The 25,908-nt window shown below is 45.8% G+C and overlaps 1 pseudogene; it reads left to right on the top strand.

Moving 5' to 3' along the window:
* Positions 1–4,012: 4,012 nt before the first annotated feature.
* Positions 4,013–4,963, top strand: LOC123348329 (annotated as a pseudogene).
* The last annotated feature ends 20,945 nt before the right edge of the window (positions 4,964–25,908 follow it).

The raw sequence follows: 25,908 nt of genomic DNA, 5'->3' as shown, positions 1-25,908 counted from the left end.
CTGGAATCCAAGGGGACCTGGGCACTGATCTCTCTTAAATTCCCTACCCAAAGCAAAATGACTGAATTTGGGTACAGGAAAGACCTGTCAGGTCACGTCTTTCCTAGGTCTTTACCTAGGGTAACCAGATGCCCCCTTTTTCAAAGAGGCAGTCCCATTTTGGGGGACTTTTTCTTATATAGGCACCTATTACGCCCTACCCCCCGTCCCATTTTTTCACAGTTGCTATCTGGTAACCCTATCCTTACCCTGTTATCTGGGCACCTCACTGCCTTGAATGTATCTATCCTCCTATCACCTCGTGTGATGCTATTACCTCTGCTTAACAGATGGGACCTGTTGCACAGAGGTGCAGATTTATGGAGGTATATTGGGCACCTCAAGATGCAGACCCCTCAGTAGGATTGGAAATTGATGGGCATTGGGTATGGCTGTTAGATACCTACCAGCCTTTGGAAATCTGGCCTCAAAGTCACACAGGGAGCTGATGATGAAGCAGGGAAATGAACCAACATCTGCCGAGTCCAATGCCAGCGCTTCAAACACTGGAGCAGCCTTCCTTCCTCTCTAACCTCTTCTACGTGCTACGCAAAAGAGTTTACTTTTCTCAGTGGCACTAGCCTGGCCAGGGCACTGAGAGGGTCAGTGAGGTGATGTAGGTAACTCAGAGCTGGTAGCTGCTGCTGCTGCGCACGGTGCTCAGGGAGGAGACGTTGACTCTGAGCAGGCTTGGCAGAATGAGAGTTTATTTTTGTGATTTAGACCACGAATATTGATTTCTATTAAGGGGTTTTTCCACCCAGTTTTTAACTATGTTAATGTTTACCGTTATGGGAAAATTAAACGGGGGTGGGGTTGGGGTAGCGCTGACAACACGGGTGCAGGGGGAACTCCCAGCAGTAACAGCAGAGATACTGGTGGCTCCCTGCACTGCTGAGGGGTGAAAGACACAGGGGCGCATGGGACAGGGAAGGCAGCTGCTCTGACCCTGCTGTAGAATGGCTCTGTCCATGCGTAGAAGCCATTCAGCTGTTCAACAGTGGTGAGCCCACAGCGAGGCCCTCCTCCCCCTCCTCACAGACCAGGCTGGGGCTCTTGGCTCTGGCAGCCTTCCCTGCACCTGGCACCTGGATGGGTGCCACTGGCCCCATGGCCGTGCAGGGAGCCCTCCGCAGCTCTGCTGTTGCAGCCCCACTTGCTCACTCCCAGGACAGCTGGGTGCAGGAGGCTCCGTGCCCGACCACTGGGCTGGTGACACCATCTCTGCAGGCGCAAGGTGCGGGGAAGGCTGCACTAACACCGACTGTTGCTGATATAGTTTCTTGTTGGTTTCAGGGTGTTGGCTGATATCGACGTTTACCAACGTCGATCAGTGGAAATCAAATCCTGCTGAGCTGAGCTATAAGTTTCAAAGAAGGCTAAAGGCATTAGCTGTCCAAATCCCATTGGAATCAAAGGGCCCCATCCTTGAAGTCAGTGGAAATTTGATCTCTGACTTTAATGGGAGAAGGCTTGGACAGAACAGAATTATTCCCGGGGTGTCAAAATAACCTTGTGCATAACTCTGTGCAGGATCAGGGCCTTACTGAGCAGTTAATAAGGATTAGAAAATCAGTCTAATTAAAGATATGACCTCACCCACCGATTCTCTCTAAGGGTCAGCAATGACAAGAGAGAGAGCCATGGCAGCCTAGACAGCCACAAACAGAGAAAGAATTAATTTTGTTTTAACCAAAGATAAAGAAGAAAATGTAGAGTTGATAAAAACTTCGGATGGAAAATGTTTTCAGTCAAGATTAAAATGTTTCCCGGGAACGTATAAATTTCTAGAAAACGTTGTTCAGGAAGTTATTGTATAGAGCTTTCGAAATAATATAAAATTGACATGATATAAATAAATTTAAATAACTATAAAATATAATGTAATATAAAATAAAAAATTACCCAGAAATGCAATTAAAAATAGATAAATAAATTTTTAAAAAGTGAAAACTGGAATGAAAACCAACATTTGAAATCACAGAATAGACAATGAAATGGAAGTTTGGGTTCTACATCCCTGCCACAATATGAAAATAGCACATTTCTTATAAATTTCAAATTTTATCCAGAATTTTTTTCTTGCAAGAGAGAATCCATTTCTAGCTAACATGGTGGCGTTGTTTTGTTTGTTTGTTTTTAATGAAGATTGCGTCTCTATCTGTAGAGTGTCCGACTGCAGGACAATGAAATCTTGGTCCAGGGAAGGAGAGGCATTTGTCTGAGGATGAAAACTCTCAAATGGCTCTAGACGGCCCATTTCCACAGCAATTCACTTGGAGTTGGCTGCCCACACACTACAAATCCAACTCTTAGTTGCTTGGTTTGTTTCTTTGTTACAACTTGCTCTTAAATGTCAAATCTTGGCGTGTTTGGCCCATGGATCTCCAATCTATATAGAACATTGTTCTGCTTCCATACACAATGCAGTGAAATGTGTGACTTTTCAAGCAATGACAGGTTTCAGAATAGCAGCCGTGTTAGTCTGAATACGCAAAAAGAACAGGAGTACTTGTGGCACCAGAGACTAACAAATTTATTTCAGCATAAGCTTTCGTGAGCTACAGCTCACTTCTTCGGATGCATAGAATGGAACACACAGACAGGAGATATTTATACATACAGAGAACATGAAAAGGTGAAAAGGTGGAAATATGCATACCAACAGGAAGAGTCTAATCAATTGAGATCAGCTGTCATCAGCAGGAGAAAAAAAATTCGAGTTCAGCAGTCTTTCTTTGGAGTCTGTTTTTGAAGTTTTTTTGTTGCAAAATTGCCACCTTCAAGTCTGTCACTGAGTGGTTAGAGAGGTTGATGTGAAGGTGAACGAGCCCCTGATGGCGTGGCTGATGTGATTAGGTCCTATGATGGTGTGACTATAATAGATATATGGACAGAGCTGGCTTCGTTGCAAGGATAGGTTCCTGGGTTAGTGTTTATGTTCTATGGTGTGCAGTTGCTGATGAGTATTTGCTTCAGGTTGCAACAAAGACCGATGCCAGCTCTGTCCACATATCTATTCAAGTGACACCATCATAGGACCTAATCACATCAGCCATGCCATCAGGGGCTCATTCACCTGCACATCTACCAACATGATATATGCCATCATGTGCCAGCAATGCCCTTCTGCCGTGTACATTGGCCAAACGGGATAGACTCTATGCAAAAGAATAAATGGACACAAAAACCAGTGGGAGAACACTTCAGCCTTTCTAACCACTCAGTGACAGACTTGAAGGTGGCAATTTTGCAACAAAAAGACTTCAAAAACAGACTCCAAAGAGAGACTGCTGAACTGGAATTTATATGCAAATTAGATACAATTAACTTAGGTTTAAACAGAGACTGGGAATGGTTGGGTCATTACACTAATTGAATCTATTTCCCTATGTTAAGTACTCCTCATACCTTCTATGGGTCATCTCAATTATCACTTCAAAAGTTTTTTTTCTCCTGCTGATGATAGCTCATCTCAATTGATTAGACTCTTCCTGTTGGTATGCATACTTCCACCTTTTCATGTTCTCTCTATGTATAAATATCTCCTGTCTGTGTGTTCCATTCTATGCATCCGAAGAAGTGAGCTGTAGCTTACGAAAGCTTATGCTGAAATAAATCTGTTAGTCTCTAAGGTGCCACAAGTACTCCTGTTCTTTTTTGCAAGGAATATGTTTTTGTACTGTTGTACCTAAGCCCCATCACCATAGTCTTAGAGTGGTTAGTGCCACCGGTCAAGTAACTACATGAGTTTCGAGAGATTAAAGTTTTGTTGAACCTGCAGGATGCTCAGATATGAAACCTGCCCCAGGGCTCACGAGATGGCATTTCCCCTCCCCTGCCTCCATTCTCCACTCACCCATCGTTCAAGTAGGCAGCAGAGGGGGACAATGAAAACAGTGCTGATGATTTATTGAGTGAACATTGCTTTTCATTTTTGTTGCAGTTAATTTCTTTCTCTTACACAAACCCAATGACAAATCCAGAAAAGGGAAATCAAACGTCTAACACAGAATTCATCCTCCTGGGATTCGGGGATCTCCCTGAACTGCAGCTCCTTCTTTTCCTGCTGTTCCTAGTGATCTACATTGCGACCGTGGCCGGGAACATCCTCATCATGGTGCTAGTTGTGACTGATCAGCACCTTCACACCCCTATGTACTTCTTCCTGGGGAACTTGTCCTGCTTGGAGACCTGCTACAGCTCCACCATCCTGCCCAGGGTTCTGTCTGGTCTCCTGACTAGGAACAGGACTATTTCATTTAATGGGTGTATTACACAATATTATTTCTTTGCTTCTATGCTTGCTACAGAATGTCTTCTCCTGTCAATGATGTCTTATGATCGGTATTTAGCGATCTGCAACCCATTGCACTACGCAGCCCGTATGAGTGACAGGTCTTGCCTACAGCTTGCAGGTAGCTCTTGGATAGGTGGCTTCCTTCTTTGTAGCATAACAACATTGTTTATCTCACAGTTAACATTCTGTGGCCCCAATGGTATTGACCATTTTTTTTGTGATTTCATCCCCCTTGTAAAACTCTCCTGAAATGACCCTCACCTGATGGAAACGTTGGCTTTCACAGTGAGCTTCCTTTTCTCACTGGCCCCATTCCTCCTTACCTTGATGTCCTACATCTGCATCATCACCACCATCCTGAAAATCCCGTCCACCACCGGGAGGCAAAAGGCCTTTTCCACCTGCTCCTCCCACCTCATTGTGGTGAGCATTTATTATGGAACTCTGCTGATTGTCTATATGTTCCCAACCACTGACATCCTGAGCGACTTCAAGAAAGTTCTCTCTGTCGTCTATACAGTCCTGACTCCGCTGGTCAATCCCCTCATCTACAGCCTGAGAAACAAAGAAGTCCAGGAGGCCCTGAGGAAAGCTTGCAGGAAATTCATGTTTGGACTATGCTAACTGGTTAATTTCCTTGGGTTAAATAAAAAAGTAGATATAACATGGTCTGCTTAGATCCTGAAGCGAAGCCTGCTGTAGTCCCAGGTCGTGTTTCCTGGAGCTTCATTGGTCTTTGAGTCCAGCTCTTACAAATTCACAACTGTGAGAGAAAGTGGAGATGGAAAGACCTCTTAAAACCTGTGACTCCCCTTCTTTTTAGGACCTATATAAGATGCCACAGGTGGGAGACTTGAACTTGTGGCTGCTCAAAGTTCAGAGAATGAGGGGAGATTGTGCTCAGTGAGAGAGTGCAGGCAAAATGAACTCAGCTGGAACACTGGGCATCTATTCCAGGTAGGGTGAGACACTTCCAGATATACACACACCCTAAAAAAAATAAGATGCCTGTATTCTAAAAATATAGGGTTACAATGTCAGCATGGAACTCCAACATTAGAAAATTAAATAATTAACTTTTGTTTCTTAGAGTGTATTTCATCCACAGGCTCCCTTCAAAGGAAGAGAAAAGCCAAAGGAAACCCTCTGACCTGTGCCCCAGAACACTGGACACCAGCACAGGCCTCCTATTTGCCCATTTTTCTGCAATGATTTTAGGCCAGTTGTTTCCAGATAATTGGGGGCCCAGAGGGATTCTCCAATGCATCTGGGCACCTGGCCTCCAGGATGGGGCCCTGCAGGTGAGTCAGGCAGGGGATTGCCCACCTTGCGCATATTTGTACATCACTCCAGAGCCTCAGCCTCCGGTTACCTGGTGTGGGGCTGCAGAGGACACATCCATGGTCACCTACAGCCCGTTTGCTGCAGGGTTTGCCAGCAGCTGAGCTGGGTTTTTGAATCCCGAGGGCCAGATTCTGGGATTTGAGTGCCTAAATTGGGAGCTTTGTGATTCTAGCTCTAGCTCCACACCCTTGTCCTCATGTTATAGCCGGGGAAACTCAGGCAGAACGAGGCGACGTTACCTGCCCAGAGTCACTCAGCAGGCTCACGGCAGGAAACCAACTTTCCAGAGTCCCAGTCCAGTGCTCTGTCTGCTCCATCAGCAAAACTCCACCATTATACGGTGAATGAAGAAGGGAAACTGAGATGAGGGGCAACATGAGGTGTCCACTCGTCTACACCAAATAGTGTAGACTATTTTGATTTGATGGTGCTTCTGGCGGGATAGTTCCTTCCCACGTGGGAAGGAAAATGAGAGATCAATTGGTAAACTGTATAGCGGTATAACTATTTCCATAACACATTCGCACCACTAACCAAAATAGTTATCCTGGTGCAAAATCTGTGTGGAGATCTCATGTGAGTCCCAGTGAAAATAGGTCCATACGTTCCTGGCTTTGAAACAAACTCAGATAATCCACAGGAAATGTCTTTACATTAACAGAATCACAGACGAGTAGGACTGGAAGGGACCTCAGCTGGTCCTGACTGCTGAACTGATTGCCTTCTATGATGAGATAACTGTCTCTATGGATATGGGGAAAGCAGTGGACATGATATATCTTGACTTTAGCAAAATTTTTGATACAATTTCCCACAGTATTCTTGCCAGCAAGTTAAGAAAGTATGGATTGGATAAATGGACTGTAAGGTGGATAGAAAGCTGGCTAGATTGTTGGGCTCAACGGGTAGGGATCAACGGCTTGATGTTTAGTTGGCAGCCGGTATCAAGTGGAGTGCCCCAAGGGTCGGTCCTGGGGCCGGTTTTGTTCAACGTCCTTGTACACTGGAGGATAGGGATAGGGTCCAGAGTGACCTAGAAAAATTGGAGGATTGGGCCAAAAGAAATCTGATGAGGTTCAGCAAGGACAAGTGCAGAGTTCTGCACCTAGGAAGGAAGAATCCCATGCACAGACTATGGACCAACTGGCTAAGCAACAGTTCTGCAGAAAAGGACCTTGGGATTACAGTGAATGAGAACCCCGGTATAAGTCAGCAGTGTGTCCTTGTTGCCAAAAAGTGAAATGGCATATTGGGCTGCATTTGTAGGAGCATTGCCAGCTGATCGAGGGAAGTGGTTATTTCCCTCTATTCGGCACCGGGGAGGCCACATCTGGAGTATTGTGTCCAGTTTTGTGTCCACTACAGAAAGAATGTGGACACATTGGAGACAGTCCAGTGGAGGGCAACAAAAATGATTAGGGAGCTGAAGCACATGACTTCCAAGGAGATGCTGAGGGAACTAGGCTTGTTTAGTCTGCAGAAGAGAAGAGTGAGGGGGGATTTGATAGCTGCTTTCGACTAACTGAAGGGGGGTTACAAAGAGGATGGAGCTCAGCTGTTCTCACTGGTGGCGGATGACAGAACAAGAAGCAATGGTCTCAAGTTGCAGTGAGGGAGGTCTAGGCTGGATATTGGGACACACTATTTCACTAGGAGGGTGGTGAAGCACTGGAATGGGTTACCTAGGGAGGTGGTGGAATCTCCATCCTTAGAGGTTTTTAAAGTCCAGCTTCACAAAGCCCTGGCTGGAACAATTTAGTCAGTGTTGGCCCTGCTTTGAGCAGGGGTTGGATTAGATGACCACCTGAGGTATCTTCCAACCCTAGTCTTCTATGATTCTACGATCTAGGACAGTCCTCTGAACTCAAGGCAGGACTATGTCATTACCAGACCATTCCTCACAGGTGTTTGAGCTGTTCTTAAAAACTTTCAATGGTGGAGGTCCCAGAATTTTTTTCCTAATGTCCAATCAACAGCACCCTTGCTGCACTTTAAGCCTTTTATGTACTTGAAAACTCTTATCATTTCCCCTCTCAGTCTTCTCTTCTCCAGATTAAACAAACCCATTTTTTTCAATCTTCCCTCATAGATCATGTTTTCTGGACCTTTAATCATTTTTGTTGCGCTTCTCTGGACTTTCTCCAATTTGTCCCCGTCTTTCTGAACAGGACACAATACTTCAATTGAGGCCTTATCAGCATGGTATCGAGTGAAAGAATTGCATCTCTATATTGCTTACAACACTCCTGCTAATACATCGCAGAACGGCGTTCAGGGTTGGTTGGTTTGTTTCCAACAGTGAACTGCTGTACATCCTGTTTTTGTACAGTGCCAGGTGCATATGCAAAATGTACCTGGGGCCAAGGGGCGTTGGGGGGGTAAATGGGGGGGAATGGGAAAAGGGCAGCTTGACTATATCATGGAGGCACTAGGGATAGCAGAGGAGGAAGGCTGGGAAAGAGACAAGCTTCGGGGGAAGCAAAGGATAATGTGGCCAGTGTTTTATGTAACATTCCTAATGATCTCTACATGGCAGCTGATCACAGGTGATGATCAAATAAAATAATTATTTTTAACTGAAATCACAGGTTTAATATTTCTTAAAGTGATAAAGAGTCAATCAACTTGGAATTAAAAAATTAAGCTGCAGTGTTGGAAGATTCACCTCTCGCCTTGTATTCCAGCCAACGTGCAGATTAGACGTGTTTCCCTTGAAGAGTTAAGCAATGGGATTTCATCCCTGTCGGCATGGGTGATGCATGAGACACTCCTTGGGGGAGCCAAGCCCTCAGCCCTGTCCCATCTGCCTGAGGCCCTGGCCACCTCTGCCCCTTCCTCCACCCCTTCTTCCCCACTACCCTCCTGGAGCCCTGAGCCCCTCACTTCTCCCCGCAGCTGCTGACCCCACCGCCCCAGCCAGGCCTGCCCCGCTCCAGTGCCCTAAGCCCTCCCAAGCACTGGGTGGCATGGCCCCACTGCCAGGGGGCCCCAGCACTAGGTAGCCCCAGCTGCCTCGAGTCCCGGAAGCAGGCTCTAGACCTAGCCCAACCCTGGTACACTTCCCGGAAGAGGCGCAGCCTGCCAGGGCTCAGGGAGGCAAGGGAAAGTGGCAAGCAGGAGGGGGTCTTGGGGAGGAGTGTGGGCAGGGCCATGCTGGGCTGTTTGGGGAGATTTAGCCTCCCCCAGCCTATGATACCTGCATCCCAGGCCTGACAGCAAGGTTTTTGCCAGAGATCAATTTAAAAAAACAAAGAAAGGAAGAAACCCCTTTTGTAAAAATACAATTGTGCTAAACACAAATATTCAATGTTTGGACATTACGAACAACAAAGTTTAGACACAAATTTATTCACACTGGGCATAAATTGGATTAAGACCTTACTGCATGGATGGGGGCAAATTATGGTAGGAGAGGGCCAGGAATTATAATGATCTCCTAGCTGGTTTTGCATTCAGAAATAAGTGGATATTTGTATCCTTCTGTAAATGCTGGAAGAAACCTTCCCTTCAGGGGAAGAAGTGACAGTAGGTCAAAAACTTCATGCTGAAAAATGACAGTGTTGGAGTCAAGTTGTAGAATATATTGCAATACACACACCTGACATGATTGTATTCACTGTACCCAGACTGGTCCACGAACTGGATAGTGTGCACATAGAACACTCTCCTTTATGGGATGGACTCAATGCTATTCTTTGGTTCTCAAACCCTAACAGACCAATTTCAGACCTACAGTTCTGGACAAGGCTGGGTTAATGCAGGGGCTTTAGGGGAGGCAGCCCCATGGCTCGGGCTAAGGGGAACCCCACAAAAATAAATCCATAATTATATACAATTCAGTGGTCACCAACCCATTGATTGCGATCGATGGTTGATCCTGCAGCATCTGCCAGTCGATCATGATCTCTGGGCCACTAAAAGTGCAGCGGCACAGCAGGGCTCAGGCAGGCTGCCTGCATGCCGTGGTGCCACGTTGCTTTCGGCAGCGTCCGGCTGCTGGCACATCTCTGCAGCCCCTGGCGGGGAGCGCAAGACGAAGCCCCGTGTGCTGATCCCGCCCCCAGCACCGTTCCCTCAGGTCCCATTGGTTGGGAACTGCCCCAGGTGAGAATCCCCTCCTGTACCCAAACTCCCTAACGTACCCCATACCTCCTCCTGCACCCCAACGCCCTGCCCCAGATCAGAATCCCCTTCTGCATCAAACTCCCTCCCAGAGCCTGCACCCTTCACCCTTCATCTTCTCCTACACCCCAACACTCTCCCCCAGCCTGGAGCCCCCTCCTGCACCCAAACTCCCTCCCAGAAAGAAACTAATGTAACAGCAGTTCCAAGGCAAGAACTAGGCTATTTTGAATTAACTTAACTATATTCTACATGTTTTAAGACAGAAATGTAACCACAGAACGGCTTTATGTTAATTAAAAGGAAAGTTTAGTGTAGTGTTAATAGCCTTGATGCCATAATTGTGATCCTTTTCTTTTAAATTAAGAACATAAGAATGGCCCTACTGGGTCAGAACAAGGGTCCATCTAGCCCAGTATTCAGTCTTCCGACAGTGGCCAGTGCCAGGTGAACAGAACAGGTGATCATCAAGTGATCCATCCCCTGTCGCTCATTCCCAGCTTCTGGCAAACAAAGGCTAGAGTCACCATTCCTGCCCATCATGGCTAATAGGCATTGATGGACCTATCCTCCAGAATTTATCTAGTTCTTTTTTGAACCCTGTTATGGTCTTGGCATTCACAACATCCTCTGGCACGGAGTTCACAGGTTGACTGTGCGTTGTGTGAAGAAATACTTCCTTTTATTTGTTTTAAACCTGCTGCCTATTAATTTCATTTGGTGACCCCCAGTTCTTGTGTTATGAGAAGTAGTAAACAACACTTCCTCATCTACTTTCTCTACACCAGTCATGATTTTATAGACCCCAGTCATATCTACCCTTAACCATCTCTTTTCCAAGCTGAAAAGTTCTCCTCATATGGCAGCCATTCCATACCCCTAATCATTTTTGTTGCCCTTTTCTGAACCCTATCCAATTCCAATATATCTTTTTTGAGATGGGGCGACCACATGTACACACAGTATTCAAGACGTGGGTGTACCATGAATTTATATAGAGGCAACATGATATTTTCTGTCCTATTATCTATCCCTTTCGTAATTATTCCCAGCATTCTGTTTGCTTTTTGACTGCCCCTGCACATTGAGTGAATGTTTTCAGAGAACTATCCACAATGACTCCAAGATCTCTTTCTTGAGTGGTAATAGCTAATTTAGACCCTATCATTTTATATTTATAGTTGGGAGTATGCTTTCCAGTGTGTATTACTTTGAATTTATCAATAATAAATGTCATCTGCCATTTTGTTGCCCAATCACCTAGTTTTGAGAGATCCTTGTTTTAGCTCTTCGCAGTTTACCTGGGACTTAACTGTCTTTAGTAATTTTGTATCATTTGCAAATTTGCCACCTCACTGTTCACCCATTTTTTCCAGATCATTTATGAATATGTTATAGGACTCCTCCCAAATCAGACCCCTGGGGGACATCACTGTTTACCTCTCTCCATTCTGAAAACTTACCATTTATACATACCCTTTGTTTCCTATCTTTTAACCAGTTACCAATCCATGAGAGCACTTTCCCTCTTATCCCGTGGCAGCTTACTTTCTGTAAGAGCCTTTGGTGAGGGACCTTGTCAAAGGCTTTCTGAAAATCTAAGTATATTATATCCACTGGATCTCCCTTGTCCACATGCTTGTTGAACCCTTCAAAGAATTCAAGTAGATTGGTGAGGCATGATTTCCCTTTACAAAAACTATGTTGACTCTTCCTCAACAAATTATGTTCATCTATGTGTCTGACAACATAATTCTTTATTATAGTTTCAACTAGTTTGCCTGGTACTGAAGTCAGGCTTACAGGCCTGTAGTTGCAGGGATCAACTCTGGAGCCCTTTTTAAAAATTGGCTTCACATTAGTTATCCTCCAGTCATCTGATACAGAAGCTGATTTAAATGATAGGTTACAGACTACAGTTAGTTAGTTCTGCAATTTCACATTGGAGTACCTTCAGAACTCTTGGGTAAATACCATCTGGTCCTGGTGACTTATTGCTATTTAATTTATCAATTTGTTCCAAACCTCCTCTAATGATACCTCAATCTGGGACAGTTCCTCAGATCTGTCACCTAAAAAGAATGGCTCAAGTTTAGGAATATCCCTCACATCCTCAGCCATGAAGACCAATGCAAAGAATTCATTTAGTTTCTCCACAATGGCCTTATCGTCCTTGAGTGCTCCTTTAGCACCTCGATCGTCCAGTGGCCCAACTGGTTGTTTAGCAGGCTTCCTCCTTCTGATGTACTTTAAACAATTTTTGCTATTACTTTTTGGGTCTTTGGCTAACTGTTCCTCAAATTCTTTTTTGGCCTTCCTAAGTGTATTTTTATACTTCATTTGTCAGTGTTTAGGCTCCTTTCTATTTTCCTCACAAGCATTTAACTTCCACTTTTTAAAGGATGCCTTTTTGCCTCTCACTGCTTCTTTCACTTTGTTGTAACCAACGGTGGCTCTTTTTTGGTTCTCTTACTATGTTCTTTAATTTGGGGTATACATTTGAGTTGAGCCTTTATTATGGTGTCTTTGAAAAGTTTTCATGCAGCTTGCAGAGATTTCACTTTTGGCACTCTGCCCTTTAATTTCTGTTTAACTAACCTCCTCCTTTTTGTGTAGTTCCCCTTTCTGAAATTAAATGCTACAGTGTTGGGCCACTGTGGTGTTTTTCCTCCCACAGGGATATTAAATTTAATTATATTATGGTCACTATTACCAAGCGGTCCAGCTATATTCACCTCTTGGACCAGATCCTATGCTCCACTTAGTACTAAATCAAGAATTGCCTCTCCTCTGGTGGGTTCCAGGATCAGCTGCTCCAAGAAGCAAATTAGGAAAAATACTTGTATACAGGGGCCCCACAAAATCTAATAGCCCCAGACCCACAGAAGACTTAATCCCGCCTGGTTCTGCAACAAGATTACATACTTTGTATTATGTGCTGTGGCACTGAAGATGCATGTGAGCCTAAAACTTTTCTGGGGATGGGAAGAAATTATTTGTACTTTATAATCTCAGGTCTCTGTCTTCCATGCTTTCGTGGTATGGGCCATTCCAAGAAGCCTAAGAGAGTTAGTTGCCAAATTCTCATAGCAATGTCATGGGAGTTGGGTCTTTATTTGGTACATTACCCCCCTTTGAAAATCCCAACCTAAATATGTAAAGCACCCTGTTGCACCTGCCTTTTATCTGAGCAGCAGACTGCACTTCCTCATTTCGGAAAAGACTGGCCAGGCGGCATTGAGCTACGGGTAACATTTTCAAAAACACTTCAGCAAACTTCAAAAGTGACATAGGAGGCCCCATTGCCTTTCAGTTAGACTTAGGTTGCTAAGCCTCAGTAAGTGAGAAGCTTTTGAAAATGGGACTTAGGCTTCTAAATCACTTAGACACTTTTAAGTATTTTACCTGAACTAATTGAGTGAGCTCATTGGATGGTGACTGGGTACATGTGCACTTGCTACAAAGGACAACAGAGGGGTTAATTGGAGAAAATGTAAGATCAGCTAACTGCTGATATTTTCAAATCATTCTAAGGGAATTGGATGGGAACTCAGTGTCTAAATCACTGAGGTAGCAGTAAAATCAAGAATTAGTGCATTATTTCTTGACAGTTACCATAGCGTTCATGCAATAGAGAGATTTGTTTCAGGATTAGAAGTTTCTTCCCTCTCCAGGACTCTCCCTTTGAGATTAGAAAATTGACGCTGGTTTAGTTTTAGAGAATGTCAGTAAATACCAACTTCCCCTTGCCTGTTGCTTTCCCCACAGCAGACGGGCCTCGGGAGACCACCTCTCCCCGCAGAAGGATATATAATGAGTTAGACAAGATGTTCCCCATTTGACAGAGGGTATGAGGCACGGGGTCACGTTACCAGCCTCGGTAGCTTTTCTAGGTTGTCGTTCTAGTTACTGGGCACGTGGAAGTAGGTGAATGCAGTGAGGAGAGAAAATGGACTGAACAACCTGGATCCTAGTCCTTGAAATGTTGTGTGAGAAGGTGACAACAGAGACTCCAGCTGCTCACAGATCCAGCTTAGAGGTAAATCACCCTTTTCCTCCCTGCTCCTTGAATCTTGAGGAGTTTGAAGCAATGTAGGTTTCCTAGGTTACTAACCCCACAGGAATCTTTGGGGAACTGGGCACTGATCTCTCTCAAACTCCCAACCCAAAGCAAAATGACTGAATTTGGAAAAAGGAAAGACCTGTCAGGTCATGTCTATCTTAGGTCCTTACCTGGCCTCCATCACCCTGGTATCTGGGCACCTCAATGTCTTGAATAAGTCTATCCTCCCAGCACCCCTATATTGTGCTATTACCCCTGCTTTACAAATGGGACCTGGTGCACAGAGGGGTGGATTTATGGAGGTTTATTGGCGCCTCAAGACCCAGACCCCCCAGTGGGATTGGAAATCGATGGGCGTTAGGTACGGCCCCTACTCAGGCACCAGTGGGCATTGTTTGATACCTAGCAACCTTTGGAAATCTGCCCTGAAAGTCACACAAAGAGCTGGTGAAGAAGCAGGGAAACAAACCAACATCTGCCGAGTCCAAGGCAGGCACGTCATACATAGGAGCAGCCTTCGTTCCTCTCTAACCTCCCATCCTGACCCCTTCCATGGCAGCTTCCCCATCATGGGGCACTGAGTGAACTGCAGTGGGTGGGGAGCAGAACTGCTGTTCAGACACTGGCTACAAGTAGACTTGTCAGAAATGGGTTTTGTTTCTCCCCTAAGAGGGTTAATATTGGGATTATTTTTTCTTTATGATTCCCCCCCCCCAATTTTAACTATTAATTTTTACAGTCACAGGAATCTCAGTGGTGGTTAAGGTGCAGGTCAGGGCGAGGTCAGCGCTGCCAGTGGAGTGGGGGGGGCTCCCGACCGGCCGAGGGATCCAGGGTGTAAGTAGCAGGGAAGGCGGCTGCTCTGGCCCAGTGGAACAAAGATCCATGGCCAGGGCTGAGAGCAGGAAGAGGATGGCGGGGAGTCCCCGGCCCCTGGAGTGGCCACCTCATAGTTGAACTGCACCGTAGGTGGGCAGAAACCATTCGGCAGTGGGGTGACCTCCCCCACCGCCAGGGACTCACCCTCTTCCTCACAGCACAGGCCCACCAGGACCACGCCTTCCCCGCACCTTGCGCCTGCAGGGATGGGTGTCGCCAGCCATGCGACCATGCAAAGAGCCCTCTGCAGCTCTGCTGTCCCAGCCCCGCTCATTAACTCCTGTGACAGCTGGGTGCAGAGGGCTCCCTGCACAGCCGCAGAGCCGGTGACACCATCCCTGGAAGTGCAGGCGCAAGGTGAGGCCGCACTAACGCCCACTCTTCCTGATAGTTTCTGTTGTTGGTTTGGATGTACCAGCTGATATTGACCTTTACCAATGTCTGTTGATGGAAATTTAATCCAGTTGAGCTGTACATTTAAACAAAGCTCAAGGCATTCACTGGCCAAATCCCACTCAAATCAAAGGAGCCCATTCTTGAACTCAGTAGAACTTTTATCTTAGCTGTCAGAGGCAAAGTCTTGGATGGAACAGAATTATACCCTGGGTGTAAAATTAACCTTCTGCATCACTCTGTGCAGGATCAGGGCCTTACTGAGCAGTTAATAAATATTAGTAAATCAGTCTGGGAAAAGATATGACCTCACCCACCCTCTCTCTTTAAGGATCAGTAATGGGGAGAGAGAGAGAAGTAGCAGACGATAGAGAGCGAGAGAGAGAGAGAGAGAGAGGGTTACTATTACTTTTAACCAAACATAAAGAAGAAAACGTACAGCTGACAAAAATTTCTGATTGGCATTTCTAATGAAAAAATTTTTTCTTGATAGACAAAATGTTTCCGGGGAACATATCAATTTCTATGCAATTTTGTTTAGGAAAAGAGTTACTGTAGAGAGCATTATGAAATAAAATTATATAAAAATAAATAGAAATAAATGTTAATAAGTATAAAACTCAGTGTAATATAAAATAAAAATATCATAGAAATTAAATTTAAAATGGGTAAATACATTTTTAAAAATAAAGTGGAATGAAATTCAACATTTGAAATCATGGATTTGCAGATGAAATGGAAATTTGGATTCTATACAACTCTCATCATACGAAAACTGCAAATTTCTTATAAATTTTATCCAGAACTTTTTCTTGCAAGAGAGGATCAATTTCTAGCTACCGCAGTCATTTCTAGCAGGATTTTTTGTTTCTTTGTTTTGGTTTTTAATGAAGGTCCCATCTCTATATGTAGTGTCCGACGGCAGGACAATGACATATTGTCCTAGGGAAGGAGAGGCATTTGTCTGATGATAAAAACTTTCAAATGGCTCTGGTAGAGTTAGACAGCCCATTTCCACTGCAATTCACTTGGAGTTGGCTGCCCACACACTGCAAATCCAACCCTTAGTTGCTTGGTTTGTTTCTTTGTTACAGCTTCCGCTAAAATATCAAATCGTGGCCTGTTCGGCCCATGGATCTCAAATCTAGAAAGAACATTGTTCTGCTTTCATACACCAGGCAGTGAAATGTGTGACTATTTCAAGCGGTATGTTTTTGAACTGTTGTACCATCACCATAGTGTTAGATTGGTTGGTACCACCAGTCTACATGAGTTTCAAGAGATTAAAGATTAAATTTTTGTTGAACAGGCAGGATGCTCAGATATGAAACCTGCCCCAGGGATCACGAGATGGCATTTCCCTTCCCCTGACCTCCATTCTCCACTCACCCATCGTTCCAGTAGCCAGCAGAGGGAGACAATGAAATAAAAGATTATGTTTTATTGAGTGAATGTTCTTCATTTATGTGGCAGTTTTCATTTCTTTCCCACAGACAAACCCCATGGTGAACCCAGAGAAGGGAAATCAAACGTCCATCACAGAATTCATCCTCCTGGGATTTGGAGATCTGCAGGAACTGCAGCTCCTTCTCTTCCTGCTGTTCCTAGTGATCTACATCATGACCGTGGCAGGGAACATCCTTATCATTGTGCTAGTGTGACTGATCAGCACCTTCACACCCCCATGTACTTCTTCCTGGGGAACTTGTCCTGCTTGGAGACCTGCTACACCTCCACCATCCTGCCCAGGATGCTGGTCGGTCTCCTGACAGGGGACAGGACTATTTCATTCAATGAATGTGTCACACAATTTTATTTTGTTGGTTCTCTGGTTGCTACAGAATGTCTTCTCTTATCGGTGATGTCTTATGATCGGTATTTAGCTATATGCAATCCACTGCACTATGCAACCCGTATGAGTCACAGGTCTTACCTGAAGCTCGCGGGTGGCTGTTGGATAGGTGGCTTCCTAGGTAATACCATAAATATGTTCTCAATATCACAGTTGACGTTCTGTGGCCCCAATGGTATTGACCATTTTTTTTGTGATCTCATCCCCCTTGTAAAACTCTCCTGCAATGACCCTCACCTCATGGAAATGGTGACTTTTACACTCACCTTGCTTTTCTCACTGGTCCCATTCATGCTTACCTTGATGTCCTACATCTGCATCATCACCACAATCCTGAGAATCCCGTCCACCATCGGGAGGCAAAAGGCCTTTTCCACCTGCTCCTCCCACCTCATTGTGGTGAGCATTTATTATGCAACTCTGCTGATTGTCTATATGTTCCCTACCACCGACATCCTGAGCGACTTCAAGAAAGTTCTCTCTGTCGTCTACACAGTCCTGACTCCCCTGGTCAATCCCCTCATCTACAGCCTGAGAAACAAAGTGGTCCAGAAGGCCTGAGGAAAGCTTGCAGGAAATTGATGTTTGGACCATGCTAACCGGTCAGTTTCCTTTGGTTAAAATAGATATAACATTGCCTGAGTTAGGGCCTGAACCAAAGCCTGTTGTAGTCCCAGGTCATGTTTCCCTGAGCTCCACTGGGCTTCATGTCCTGCTCTTACACAGTGTCACTCAACCTTTCCAGACTATTGTACCCCTCTCAGGAGTTTGATTTGTCTTGCGTATCCCAAAGTTTCACCTCACTTAAAAACTATTTGCTCACAAAATCAGCCATAAAAAGACAAAACTAGCACAGCGCCCTACTACTGAAAATTTGCTGACTTTCTCATTTTTAGCATATAATTATGAAAGAAATAAATTAGAATACAAATATTGTTCGTATGTTTCAGTGTATAGTCTATAGAGTAGTGTACACAAGTCATTGTCTGTATGAAATATTAGTTTGTACAGACTTTGCTTGTGTTTTTTATGTAACCTGTTGTAAAACTAGGCAAATCGCTAGATGAGTTGATGTGACCCCGGGAAAACCTATGTGTACCCCCAGGCTACACGTGCCCCTGGCTGAGAGTCACTGCTCTGACAGCTCGCTGATTGACGCCCATACTCCACCTCGGCAGGAGGAGTAAGTGGAGTGGGCGGGGGAGCCGCGGCGGTCGACTCATCGCCATGAGGACGGCCAGGTAAGTCGAACTAAGATACTTCAACTTCAGTTGTGTATCTTAGTTCAACCCCCGCCCGCTATGGTAGCCCAGGCCGTAGAGACCTCTTGAAACCTGGGATCCCAGTCTTGTTAGGGCCGGTATCAGATTCCACAGGTGGGTTTTACTGGGCTGGTGGGAGATTTGAACTAGTGGCGGCTCAGAGTTCAGACAATGACGGGCAATTGTGCTCAGTGAGAGGGTGCAGGCAAAATGGACTCAACTGGAATGCTGAGTATACATTCATTGTAGGGTGAGAGACTTCTAGATACACACACACACGTACGCAGGCATGCACCCATATATACACACACACATATGTGCACACATGCATACACACAAACGCTTATGCACATGCACGCTTACACAGACACACCCATACACATGCACGCATGTATGAACATACGCAGGCATATGCACAGGCAGATATACGCACACCCAAATGCACACATACACAAATGCAAGCACATATACACATCTGCACACACACACATACACAACCATGCAGATACACAAATATGTACATGCACGTACACATATATATACGCACACGTATATGCAAACACACAGAGACGCAAATACACATGCACACACACAAGCTCACATGGACACACACACACACAAAAACACACTCATATGCACACACATACAGGCACAAGCACACATACACACATGCACACATATGCATACTCACCCTTACACAAAAATATATGATACCCGCATTATAAAAACATAGGCTTGCAACGCTCGCCTGGAACTCCAGTGTTAGGCGATTATACCGTTAACCTTTGTTTCCTAGTATCTATTTCATCCCCAGGCTGTTTTCCAAAGGAAGAGAAAAGCCAAAGGAAACCCTCTGGCCTTGGCCACAGGACACCAGCACAGAACTCGTATTTGCCCACTTTTCAGCAATGATTTAGGGACAGTTGTTTCTAGATACTTGGGGGCCTAGTGGGATTTTCCAAAGCCTCTGAGCACCTGGCCTGTGGGATGCGGCCCTGGAGGAGAGTCAGGCAGAGGAACGTGCACCTTCCCCAGGTTTGTGCATCACTCCAGAGCCTCAGCATCTGGATGCCTGGTGTGGGGCTGCAGAGGATATGTCCAGGGGCACCTACAGCCTATTTACTGCAAACACTTGGGTGCCTGCAGGTTTTGCCAGCAGCCGAGCTGGCTTTGTGAATCCCGGGGGGATTCTGATTCTGGGATTCAGGTGCCTAAAGTGGGAGTTTTGTGATTCTAGCCCTAGCTCCACACCCTTGTCCTCATGTTATAGCTGGGGAAAGTCAGGCAGAACGAGGCGACGTTACCTGCCCAGAGTCACTCGGCAGGCTCGTGGCAGAAAACCATCTCTCCAGAGTCCCAGTCCAGTGCCCTGTCTGCTCCACCACATCCAGTTGTAATTAATAATGGGACCGAAGGGTATTAGATGCCCATCTCCCTTTCACGGCCCATAGGATTTGGGAGCCTAATATCGCCCCTTATGGGAAAGCCCAGCCTGTACATTTAGAGTCAAACCACTAGCGTGAGAATTACTTCAACTCCCAGGGGATGTTTTCCACCAGTTACTTCTCCTGTTTTACCTTTTTCTAGGAGACCTTAATAACTGTGTGTGTTGCACCAAAAGCATCGTGTAAAAAAAGAACTAAACGAAGTCTTCTCTTTATGTCGTCTCTGTTGTCAGACCTCCCGTTATCTGTCCCCTTCGTCTCCAGTGTGAGGAATAAATGCGTCAAGGATTGTCTACACATAAATGTTGCATCATGTTACCTATATCTGCCTATCCCTGCCTGTGACAGGCCGTGTGCCTTTGGGCTGGAGAGCCAAGGCCAAGCCAGCCCTGGTTAGAGAAGGATCCCCACCTGAGGGAAATCAGGCCATTTCCAATAAAGGGTAGAAGGAGGCCAGAGAAAGACACAAACTCAGGAGGCTGGAGTGAGACTTCAGAGAGTGAGAGAGGCTCCTGCAGGGAAAACCCTGAGCCCAGGGAAAGTCCTCCATTATATGGGGAATGAAGAGGCGAGGGGCTATGAGGTGAGGGGCTGCATTCTGGGCTGCCCTGAGTCCTCTAAGGGGCACCAGGAGGTGTCGACTTGTGTACACCAAGTAGATGCAATGATACTGATGTGACAGTGCTTCTGGTGAGATAGTTCATTCCCACATGGGAAGGGGAATAAGCGATCTATTGGTAAACTGTGTCCACATGAGACGGTGTAGCACTGCAACTAGTTCCATAACACATTCGCACCACTAACCAAAATAGTTATCCTGGTGCAAAATCTGGGTGGAGACCTCGTGTGACTCCCAGTGAAAATACCTGCCTACGTTCCTGGCTTTGAAATAAACTCCGACAATCCAAGGAAAATGCAAAAGCCATTTCTTGCAGTGCTTAACCACATTGGCAGTTAGGAAGTTTTTCCTAATGTCCAAGCTGTAGCGCTCTTGCCGTAATTTAAGACTATTGCTTCTTGTCCTATCCTAAGAGGTTAAGGAGAACAACTTTTCACTCTCCTTCTTATAACAGTCTATTATGTACCTGAAAACTCTTATCATGTCCCCTCCCAGTCTTCTCTTCTCCAGACTAAACAAAATCGTTTTTTTCAATCTTTCCTCATAGGTCATGTTTTCTAGACCAGGAACTTGGTGGAGAAGTCTCTCAAGTCTCTCAAGGCTACCCAGGGAAGGATTATAGTACTTGAGAGGGAGATATTCTGGGGGGAGGTAGACAGAGTTTCCCAAATGACATAAATAATTTGGGTGGTGGCAGCAAAACCAGATCTAAGTTGGTAGTTAAGCTTAGAGGTTCTCATGCAGGTCCCCACATCTGTACCCTAGAGTTCAGAGTGGGGAAGGAACCTTGACACCTTTCACTTAACTCAGGGCGGGAGGATACAAGGAACAGAAGGTGCCCATCCACAGACCTCTGAAGGTCTGGAATGCGCTGTTATGTTACACCGCTGAAAATGTTTCTCCTGTTCCAACTTAACAACCACTTATCCACAATGTTACCTTTTCTTTCTGTTTTCCCTCTTTACTTACCTTTGTTAAATAAAGTAAATGGATTCAAGAAATACATGTTCTTTATTGAGTAGACACAGTGGGCTTAGGTGGGGGGTTGGCTTTACAGGGACAGTGATACAAGCCAAGGGAAGGTTTGGGAAAGCACAATGCGGACAAGCAACTCATATTACTGTGACTCAATACTGAAATGGGTTTTCAAAGCCTTGGAGATATGCCGCGCCCCTTGCTGTGCTCGTCTTCTTGCTCTGGTATCTGGCTGCTCAAAAATGGCTACAATGCAATCAGTCTCAATGGCTACCATGCAATCAGTCTCAATTGCCCACCCTGGAGGAAAATTTCCCACCTTTTTTCCACAGATATTATGGAACACAGAGCAGACAGCTATAACCATAGGGATGTTCTCCTCACTAAGGTCCAATCTTGTTAGGAAACTTCTCCAGTGCCCTTTCAAGAGACCAAAGGCACATCCAACCACCATTCTGCACTTGCTGAGCCTATAGTCGAACCGTTCCTTACGGTTTTCCAGACAGCCCATGTATGGCTTCATGAGCCCTGAGAGCCAGGGGTAGGCTGGGTCCCCCAGGATAACTGTAGGCATCTCAATGTCATCAATGTTAATTTTGTGGTCTGGAAAGAAACTCCTGGACTGCAGCTTTTTGAATAGACCCGAGTTCCTAAAGATGCGCATCATAAACCTTTCCCGACCATCCTACGTTGATGTCGGTGAAATGCCCCCTTGTGATCCACCAGCGCTTGCAACACCATTGAAAAGTATCCCTTTCGGTTTATGTACTCTTTGGCAAGGTGATCTGGTGCCATGATGGAGATATGTAAGCCATCTGTCGCCCCACCGCAATTAGGGAATCCCATCGTGGCAAAACCATCCACTATGTCCTGCACATTTCCCAGACTCGCTACCCTTCGTAGCAGAAGTCGATTAATGGCCCTGCACACTTGGAGCACAGCAGCTCCCACGGTTGGTTTACCTACTCCGAATTGATTCCCCGCTGACCGGTAACTGTCTGGCGTTGCAAGCTTCCAAATATCAATCACCACTTGCTTCTCCACTGTCAGAGCGGCTCTCATTTTTGTGTTGCTGAACTGCAGGGCAGGGGAAACCTCTGCACAAAGGTCCCGGAAGTTGGCTTTCTGCATTCAAAAGTTCTGCAGCAACTGATCATCATCCCATACCTGCAAAAAGTTGCATTTCCACCAGTCAACGCTTGTTTCACAGGACCAGAAATGGCGCTCGAGGGAGGCGAACAGGCGTTCTGGGGCTGAACCCCACACATGCTGGTTCTACAATGAGCTGCGTGCAATTATTTAGAGTGACCCTACCAGCACCCTCACAAGCAATGTGCAGCTGGTCTGTGACTGCCCTTAGTAACTGAAGTGTTTTTTTCAATGGTTTGGAGCAGGGCTGCTGGCAGGACATCACTATGTTCCATGCAAAGGACCCTACTTCAGCTCTGGAAATACTGCAGGAGAAAGTGCGAGGTGTTTGAGATGCTCACAGCAAGAGAGCACAGCTGAGCAGGCTCCATGCTTCTGGGGTTGTGGCGTACGTGTGGAGGTTTAAAGGTGCAAAACCCACTGCACTGTTTGCCATTTATGTCAGGGAGGGAGCACAGTGCATCATGGGATGTCAACGCAATGTTCTCATTCTCCCCTGCAACAATGTTTTGGTCCCATGAGGCACTGCACAAATGTCCCAAAGCACAATGTGCCAAGTTGCACTTTGGGATAGCTACCAACAATGCACTGCTTTGTGCATTGATGCAGGGGCTGCTAGTGAGAATGCAATCCATCGAGACAGCAAGCATGGTGTGGCCACACACAATCGACTTCATTAATACAGGGGCTCGAGGTCAAATAAGATAAAAATTACATAATTTTGTAGTGTAGACAAGCCCATAGTTGGTTTTTCATTCAGATATAAGTGGATATTTGTATCCTTCTGCAAATACTGGAAGAAACCTTCCCTTCAGGGCAAAAAGTGACAGTAGATCAAAAACTTCACTCTGAAAACAGATAGTGTTGGAGTCAAGTTGTGGAATATATTGCAATACACACACCTGAAAAGATTATATTGACTGTACCCAAACTGGCCCACGAACTGGCTACTGTGAATGTAGAACACAGTCCATTACAGGATGGACTCAGTGCTATTCTTTGGTTCTCAAACTCTAACACACCAGTTCTGGAACAAGATACATAATTTGTATTATTAGCGTGTGACCCTGAAACTTTTCTGGGAATGGGAAGAAATTATTTGTACTTTATAATCGCAAGTCTCTGACTTCCATGCTGCCATGGTATGGGCCTTCCCAAGAACCCTGTGGGAGATAGGTGCCAAATTCTCATAGCAAGTTGGAAGTTGGGTCCTTATTGGATCCATATTCTGTACATTAACCCCCTTTGAAATTCCCAACCTAAACGTATAAAGCACCCTGTTACAACTGCATTTTATCTGAGCAGCAGGCTGCACTTTTTCATTTCAGAAAAGAGCAGCAGGCATTGAGCTAAGGATAACATTTTCAAAAACACTTAAGCAAACTTCAAAAGTAACATAGGAGGCTAAATCCCATTGCCTTTCAGTGAGATTTAGGTTGCTAAGCCTGAGTAATTGAGAAATGTTTGAAAATGGGATTTAGGCTTTTAAATCACTTACACTTTTTTTAAAATGTTACCTGAACTAATTGAGTGAGTTCATTGCACTAGAACTGGGTACATGGGCACTTTCTATGGATGGCAACAAGGGGACTGGTTGGAGAAAATGTAAGATCAGCTAACTGCTGACATTTTCCAACCTTTCTAAAGGAATTGGATGGGAACTCAGTGCCTAAATCACTGCGGCAGCAGTAAAATCTAGAATTAGTGCGTTATTTCTTGACAGTCACTATGGCATCCATGCAATAAAGAGAGAGATTTGTTCAGGATTATAAGTTTCTTCCCTCTCCAGGACTCTCCCTCTGAGATTAGAAGCTTGACTCTGGTTTAGTTTTAGAGAATATCAGTAAACACCAACTTGCCCTTGCCTGTTGCCTTCCCCACAGCAGACGTGACTCAGGAGACTGCCTCTCCCTGCAGAAGGATATATAATGAACCAGAAAAGACGTTCTCCTTTTGACAGAGGGTATGAGGTCACATTACGAGACATGGAATGGAGACTCAGTAGCTTTTATAGGTTGTCATTCTAGTTACTGGGCATGTGGAAGTAGGTGAATGCAGTTGGGGGAGAAAATGGACTGAATAACCGGGATCCCGGTGCCAGAAATGCTGCGTGAGGAGAAGACAACAGAGACTCCAGCTGCTGACAGACCAGCCTTAGAGGTAAATCATCCTTTTCCTCCCTCCCTGCTCCATGAATCTTGAGGAATTTGAAGCAACATAGGTTTGTTTGGTGATTAACACCATGAGAATCCAAGGGGATTTGGGCACTGATCTCTCTTAAACTCCTCACCCAAAGGAAAATGACAGAATTTGGAAAAAGAAAAGACTCTCAAGTCACATCTATTTTAGGTGCTTACCTGGCCCCCATCACCCTAGTATCTGGGCACCTTGCTGCCTTGAATATATCTATCCTCCCAGCAGCCCTATGCCATGCTATTACCCCTGCATTGCAGACAGGACCTGGCGCACAGAGGAGCAGATATATAAAGGTATTTTGGAACCTCAACACACAGCCCCCTCAGTGAGATGGGAAATTGATGGGCATTAGTTATGGCCCCTACTCAGGCACCTGGGTGCATTGTTAGGTACCTTCCAGCATTTGGAAATCTGGCCTGAAAGTCACACAAGGAGCTGGTGAAAAAGCAGGCAAATGAACCAACCTCTGTGAAGTCCAAGGCTAGCACTTCAAACACCGGAGCAGCCTTCCTTCCTCTCTACCCTCCCCTCCTGACCCCTACCTAATGGGGTGTTGAGAGCTTTAATAAAGTGCCAGGGGGAAAGCAGAGCTGCTGTGGCTGCTGCGCTCGGTGCTCGGGGTGCAGGCACTGGCTATAGTAGACTTGGCACAAATCAGTTTTGTTTCTCCCCTTAGAGGGTTAATATTGGATTATTTTTCTCCTAACTTTTAAGTATTAATTTGTACAGTCTCAGGAAGCTCAGTGGGGGTTAAGTTGTGGGTCATGGCGAGGGCAGCGCTGCCAGCAGGATGTGAGGGGCTCCCGACCGGCCGAGGGATCCAAGACACCAGGGCGCAAGGAGCAGGGAAGGCGGCTGCTCTGGCCCAGTGGAGCAGAGATCCATGGCCGGGGCTGGGAGCAGGAGGAGGATGGCGGGGAGCCCCCGGACACGAGAGTGGTCACCTCATTGTTGAACTGCTCCATCGATGGGCAGAAACCATTTGGCAGCGGGGTGGCCTCCCCCACCGCCAGGGTCTCACCCTCCTCCTCACAGCCCAGGCCCACCACGGCCGCAGCCTTCCCCGCACCTTGCGCCTGCAGGGATGGGTGTTGCCAGCCATGCAGCCGTGCCGAGAGCCCTCTGCAGCTCTGCTGTCCCAGCCCCACTCATTGACTCCCAGGACAGATGGGTGCAGAGGGCTCCCTGCACAGTCACGGGGCCCGTGACACCATCCCTGCAGGTGCAAGGCGCTGGGAGAGGCCGCACTAACGCCCACTCTTCCTGATAG

Source organism: Mauremys mutica, chromosome 13 (assembly GCF_020497125.1).
Source record: "Mauremys mutica isolate MM-2020 ecotype Southern chromosome 13, ASM2049712v1, whole genome shotgun sequence".
NCBI lineage: Eukaryota > Metazoa > Chordata > Testudines > Geoemydidae > Mauremys > Mauremys mutica.
The sequence above is the reverse complement of the archived record's forward strand: the minus strand, read 5'-3'. Positions and strand labels throughout refer to the sequence as shown.